Here is a 7473-nt window from a genome sequence, read left to right as displayed (position 1 = left end):
GGTGCTGATTAACAAATGGGAATGTGATATTGTTGCTGTCACAGAGACATGGTTGATGGCGGCGCAGGACTGGCAGCTCAATGTTCCAGGGTATAGAATGTTCAGGCATGACAGGGGGCTGATGGCAACTTGGTGGTGGGGGTTTAAAATGGAAGTTGGCATTGCACGATTGATCAAGGAGTAAATTAATGCCATAAGGAGTGATGGTATTTTAGAACGTTCCTCAAATGAGGCCATTTGTAGAGAACTTAAATACAGTAGGCAATCACTCTGCTGCTGGTGCACTAAATGCCTCCAAAAGTCAGGGGGGCTAGAGGAGCAGATATGTAGGAAAATCTCAGAGATGTGTACAAGGGTAATAATAGTAGGAAATTTCAATTCACCAATGTTAAGTTTGATAGAATTAGTGTGAGAGGCTTCGATGTGGTGGAATTCTTAAAGTGGTTGAAAGAGAGCTTTTTGAGCCAACACTAAAGCCCTACGAGAGAAGGGGCAGCACTGGACGTAATCTTAGGGAATGAAGCCAGGAAAGTGGTATAAGTGTCAGTGGGGGAAAGCATTTCGGGGAGAGGGTCCATAGTTCTTGCGGTTTTAAGGTAGTTATTGAAAATGTCAAAGATGGCTTGTAAATAAAGGTCCTGAAATTGGGGAAGGCCGATTTCAATATTTTATGACAGGATGTGGCCAAAGTGGACTGGGAGCAGCTAATTGTAGGAAAGTCTACAATAGGCTTGTGGGAGTCGTTCAGAAAGGAAATAGTGAGAGTTCAGGGCCAACATGTTCCCGTAGGGGTGAGGGGTAGGACAAATAATTCCAGGGGATACTGGTCATCAAGGGATATAGAGGATTGGATAAGGAAATAGAAAAGTGACTGATGGTAGATACAGGGGGGTTAACACAGCGCGGAAGCCCTGGAGAAGCATAACAAGTGCGTGGTGGGTGATGGGTGTGGTAGTTAACAAGTATTTAGGAAAGTGAACAGGAGACATTACCAAACACTGGCAGGAAAGGTAAAGGAAAACCCAAGGCATTTTATAAATATATTCAGGGCCTGAGGATAACCAGGGAAAGAGTAGGACCCATCAGGGAACAAAGTGGCAGATTGTCCTGTAACCGAAGGACATAGGTGAGGTTGTAAATGCTTACTTTTCATCTGTGATGACTGTGGAAAAGGACGATGTAGGTGTTGAAATCAGGGAGGGGGACTGTGATATACTTGAACAAATTAGCTTTGAAAGGGTGGAGGTATTAGTGTTTTTTGCTTGAAAGTAGTTAAATACATAGGCCCAGATGAGATGTATCCCAGGCTGTAATATGAGATAAGGGAGGAGGGTGCAATGTCTCTGAAGCTTATTTTCAAATTATCTGGCCATTCGAGGGGTGCCAGTGTACTGGAGGAGAGTGAGAGAGGAGTAGCGGGGCCATTAGCAGAGAGAGAGTGAGAGAGGAGCAACGGGGCCATTAGCAGTGAGAAAGGAGAAGCGGTGCCATTAGCAGGGAGAGAGTAGTAGTGGGGCCATTAACATTGAGAGAGTGAGAGAGGAGCAATGGGGCCATTAGCAGTGAGAGAGTTAGAGAGGAGAAGCGGGTTCATTAGGAGCGAGAGACTGTGAGAGAAGCTGCGAGAGAAGCAGTGAGGCTGTTAGCAGGATTTGAGAGATGGGGTGGAAATCACCCAGAATGATGTTGGAATCTGCAGCACACTGCCTGGGGGGGTGGTAGAGGCAGAAACCCTCAAAACATTTAAGAAGTATTTAGATGAGTACTTGAAATGGCATTGCATACAGGGTTAGGGGCCAAGAGCTGGTAAATGGGATTAGAATAGATAGGTACTTGTCGCCTGGCACGGTCATGATGGACCGAAGGACCTGTTTCTATGCTGTGTAACTCGGATACTCTGTGACCCTCTGACTCTATGAGTGAGAGAGGAACAGAGCAGGCACTGAGACTAGGAGAGTGCGAGAAACAGCCGTGCCATTAACAGTGAGAGAGCAGAAGGAACAGCGGGAACGTTAACAGTGAGACAGTGCGAGTTGAGTGAGCGACCATTGGAGCAAACGGAGAGAGTGGCCACAGAGCATTACTGAGCAGGGGGAGAGGAAAGAGAATGACACCAAGAGATCATTAAACCTATTAGCTGAAGTAGGCTATCCAGACAATGAACCTGTTTGACATTTAATAAGGTCATTGCTGACATGATAATCTTCAACTCCACTTTCCTTCCATTTCCCAGAACATTTTGTTACCTTTTTAATTCAAAATCTGCCTATCTCAGCCTTGAATATAACAAAAGACCCAGCCTTCAACGCCATCAACAGTAAATAATCCACAGATTACATTAAGATCTGAGCGAAGAAATTCCTCCTGCTCTCTGTGTTAAATAGGTGACCCCTAACTCTGAGTTTATGCCCTCTGGTCCCCGACCCTCCACAAGGGGAATCAACTTCTCACCTTCTACTCCTGCCAAGCTCCCCAAGAATCTTATTTGTTTCAATAAAGCTGCATCTCATTCTTCCAGACTCCAGTGAGTACAGGTATAATCTACTCAACCTCTCCACAGAAGAAAATCCCTTCATACCCGGGCTCAATCTAGTGATACTTCTCTGGGCTGCCTCTAATGTCAGTATATACTTTCTTAGATAAGGGGCCAAAACTGTTTACAGTATTCTAGGCATGGCCTAACTAATGCTGTGCAAAGTATTAGCAAGACCACCCAATGTTTTCCTCCATTCCCTTTGAATAAATGCCAACAATCCTGTCACCTACCCTATTACCTGCTGAAATTATATATTTGTTTTTTTTGGGGGTATTCATGCAGGCGGGGACTCCCAAATCCCTCTGTGCTGCAGCTTCCTGCAGTCTTTCCCCATTTAAATAATATTCAGCTCCTCTATTCTTCGTGCCACAGTGCATAACCTCACATTTTCCCACGTTATATTCCAGCTGCCAAGTGCTTGCCCACTCACTTAACCTATCTCTACCCCTCTGTGGAAACTTTGTGTCATCTTCACCACTTGCCTTTCCACCTACTTTTGTATCATCCATTAGAAAGAGATCATTAAAGAGTCCGAAGGGAGGTGATAGACCTTGAAAGAGCAGAGAGGGAAAAGAGCGCAAGAACAGCTAACTGGTGGGTATGTGTTGTCATTAAAGTAAAAGTGAAGTCTTGAGTTTGTTTTGAGGTCTGCTGTGGGGTATATTTCCTCCGAAAAAAGCTTCTTAAGTGTAAATTCGGTACTGTTGTGCAAAATAATAATAACAATCAAGTGCTTCTAGGGGGAGATTCTTCAAGTGTAACGAGCAGGGATGCTAATATAATTGGTTAATTAATGAATTAAAATACATTAACGATGGCAGGACAGCTAATGTGTAGCTGCAGCAGCTTGTTGGCCTGTTGGACACCAAGGTGATCCAGAGAGAGCACATCAGTAGCAAGAGTTTGCAGCTCGAGAACATTTGGATCCGAGTTAAGGAGCTGGTGTCCGAGCTGCAGACATTGCACCACATCAGGGAGGGGAAAGTTACCTGGACACTTTGCTCCAGGAGGTGGTCACACCTCTCAGATCAGGAAATTCACATTTGGTCTGGGATCATGGACAGGAGTGTCTGACCGCAGGTGACGTAGCTACGGCGACCAAGGGGGTCGCATTCGAGGAGCCTCGGCCCCTGCAACAGTTCAACAGTGGCTAGGTTCTTGGAAGATGTGTGGACGAGAGCGAGGACTGCAGGGAGGATGAGCAAACTGACCACGGCACCGTGATACAGGTAGACTTTCAAGCTGGGGGTGGAATTAGGAAATTCAGTAGTGGTAGGGGACAGTATAATTGGCGAAGGGTATTGTTCATTGCATGAGTTCCAAAGGCTCTCTTTCCTGCCCGGTGCCAGGTCATCTCCACAGGGCTGGAGAGGAACTTGGAATGGAGGAGATAAATCAACTTGTCACCATCCACGTTGATGCCAGCGACATTGACAGACCTAGAAACGAAATTCTGCTGAAAGAATTCTAACAGTTAGGAGCTAAATTAAAAAGCAAAGCCTCTGAGAAAAAAATGTTGGAATTACTATCTGAACAACAGGAAAACTCTCATAGGATAAATAAAGTCACGGATTTAAATATGTGCTCAAAGTTTTGTGTGGGAAAAATGGGTTTCAGTTCACGGGGCACAGGCGCCACTGCTGGGATAGGAGGGAGCTATTCCGCTGGGAAGGTCTTCACTTTAAAAATGCAGATTCCAGCATCGTGGTGAATTGAATAACTAGGGCTCTAGGGAGTGTTTTAAGATAAATAGGTGGGCAGGATTTCTGGAGAGGGGCTAAGTAGGTTTAAGAAGCAAAACGATGTGGGAATTTTGCAGGGCAGCTATTTAGGTAATGATATCCAGAATGTGACAGAAAGGGACAGAGTGTAGAAACATAAAAAACACAACAGCAAATTGAGTCAAATGGGGAAATGGTAAATAAGTCAAAATTGATGCCTCATTACTTAATTGCTGGCAGTATTCAGAACCAAACAATTAAATTAAAGGCACAAATAGAGTTTAATGGGAATGATATAGCCATTACGAAGACGTGGTTAAAAAGAGATCAAAGCTGATAACTAATTATTCAGGGACATGTGATTTTCGAAAGGACAGGCAGGATGAAAATGGTGGTGGGATCGCTTTTTTCGATGAGATTGAATACGTTGGATAGCAAGAGATTATTTTGGATCTGCCGATGTAGAATTCACATGGGTAGAGGTAAGAAATAACAAGGGGGTGAAGACAGTGGTGGGAGTGTCTACAGGGCACCTAACAGTAGCTATACCATAGGAAAGAGAATAAGTCAGGAGATCGTTATGACATGAAAAAATGGAAGTACATTAATCATGGGTGACTTGAATCTCCATGTCGTTTGGGAAAATCACATTGGCAGATGGAGCCACGATCAGCAAATCATATAGTGTATCCGGGAGAGTTCCTAGAACAATTTGCTGTGGATCCAATCGGGGATCAGTCTACTTTGGATCTGTTAATGTGTAATGAGGCAGGTTAATAAATGATCTCAGTGTAAAAGGTCCCCTCGGAAAAAAATGTCCATAACATGGCGTAATTTAGCATTCAGTTTGAGAGTGAAAATGGGTCCGAAACAACTGTGCTAAACTCACAAACGGATAATTACAAAGGAACGAGGGCAGAGTTGGCTGGAGTCGACTGGGAAAGGAGTTCAACAGAAAAGACGGTTGATGAACAATGGCAGACGTTTAAGAAAATAGTTCATGACTCATATCAGCGATATATCCCTGTGAGGAATTAGGATTCTAGGATGGACATAATCAACCATAGTTTACCCAAGAATTTGAGGATAGAATCAAGCTGAAAAAAGAAATACATACAATGTGGCAAAGGTTAGTCGCAAGCCAGAATTATGATTTTTTTTTTAAACCAAGAAAGGTTAACCAAAAACACCTTAAAGATTGGGAAAATAAACATTGAGCGATAACTAGCAGATCTTATAAAAACGTTACGTAGCAGCTGCATTAAATATTAAAAAAATCAAGGGAGAGGCTTAAGTGAATTAATGCCTCTTAGAGAATGAGTCTGTGAAAATGAGAATGGGGAACCAGGAAATAGCAGAGGAGTTGAATTAATGCTTTGCATCAGTCTTCATGGTAGACAACACTAATCGCATTCCAAAAATACTAAATAATCAGGGGGAAAATGGGGGAAGGGAATAAAGAAATAACTATCACTAGAGAAAAAGTGATCAAGAAACTACTGGAGCTAAAAGCTGATAAATCCCTGTTGGGTTGCATCCTAGGATATTAAAGGAAGTATCTGCACAAATAAAGGATTCACTGACAGTAATCTTCCAAGAATTGTTTGATTGTGGAAAAGACTCAGAAGATCAGAAATCTTCCAAAGTAACAACCTTATTCATAAAGGGAGGGAGAGAAAAAGCTCAGGTAACTATAGGCCAAATAGCTTAACATGCACTATTGGGAAAACGTTAGAGTCTATTACAAGGAATCTGATAGCAGAGCATTTAAAATACATCATATAATTAAGCAGAGTTAGCATGGCTTGATGACAGGGAAATCATACCTGGCAAATTTATTAGAATTATTTGAGGAAGTAAAAAGCTGAATGGATAAAGGGGAAACAGGATATGCAGTACTCTTGTATTTCCAAAAAGGCGTTCAATATTGTACCAGACATATGGCTGCTTAATAAGACGAGAGCTCTTGGTCTTGGGAGTAGTACACTAGCATGGATAGAGGATTTACTCACTAAAAGAAGACAGAGAGCTGAGAAAAGGGGGGCATTTTCCGAATAGTAAACTGGAAGTCATGGAGCGCCACAGGGATCAGTACTGGGACCACAGTTACTTACAATATATATTAATGGTTTATATGATGGAAGTGAATGTACCATCGCCAAATTTCAAGTTATCAAACAAATTGGTGTGAAGGCAAGTGGTGAGGAAGACTCAAAGGGCCTACAGGGGCAAATAGAAATGTTAAGTGAGTTGGCAAAACATGGCAGATGCCATCTATTATCAGAATCTGTGGGTTTATGCACGTTGGCAGGAAGAATAGAGGAGCTCAATATTACTTAAATGGAGAAAGACTGCAGAAAGCTGCAGCAGAGAGGGATTTGGGAGCCCGCGTACATGAATATGAAAATGTTAATTTCAGCAGGTGATAGGGAAGGGAAATAAAATGTTGGCTTTAATTTCAAAGGGAATGGATTATAAAAGTGGGGAAGTCATGCTAGAACTATACAAGGCTCTCACTTAGAATAATGTCAACAATTTTGGTCGCCTTATTTGAGGAAAGATATGCTGGAAGTGGAGGCAGCACACAGAAGGTTAAAGGCTGGTGCCAGATGTGGAAGGATTTTTTTCATGTGGGGAGATTGATTAGGTTGGGTCTGTACTCATTGGAGTTTAATAGAATGAGAGGGGACCTTATTGAAACATATAAGATTCCGAGGGGGCTTGACACGGTACATGTTGAGAAGCTGTTTCCCCTTGTGAGAGGGTTCAGGACGAGTGGGCATCATCTCAGAGAAAGTGTTCACCAATTTAATGCAGAGATTAAGAAGAATTTCTTCTCTCAGGGATTAGTGTATCTGTGGAATTAGTTCCCCTAGAGGCTGTAGATGATGAGTTGTTAAATATATTAAAGGCTGAGCTCAACAGATTTTTAATCAGTCAGAGAATCAAGGGTTATGGGGAAAAGGCAGGATTGTGGAGGTGACAATGATCAGATCAGCAATGATCTCACTGAATGGCTGAGCTGACTACATGGGCGGAATGACCTTCATCTGCTCCGATCTCTTCTGGCCTTATAAAACAATCAAAAAGAACATTGGAACACTGTAAGAGTGCTGCCAGATTGCTTCAATATCAGGAACAGGTTGACATCTATTTCTGTTGGAGCAGCTCAATATAAAACGGAGCTAAATCCAGACATTTAACTTCATACACTCA

The sequence above is a fragment of the Carcharodon carcharias genome (assembly GCF_017639515.1).
Source record: "Carcharodon carcharias isolate sCarCar2 chromosome 35 unlocalized genomic scaffold, sCarCar2.pri SUPER_35_unloc_1, whole genome shotgun sequence".
NCBI lineage: Eukaryota > Metazoa > Chordata > Chondrichthyes > Lamniformes > Lamnidae > Carcharodon > Carcharodon carcharias.
This window is presented reverse-complemented; position numbering follows the sequence as displayed.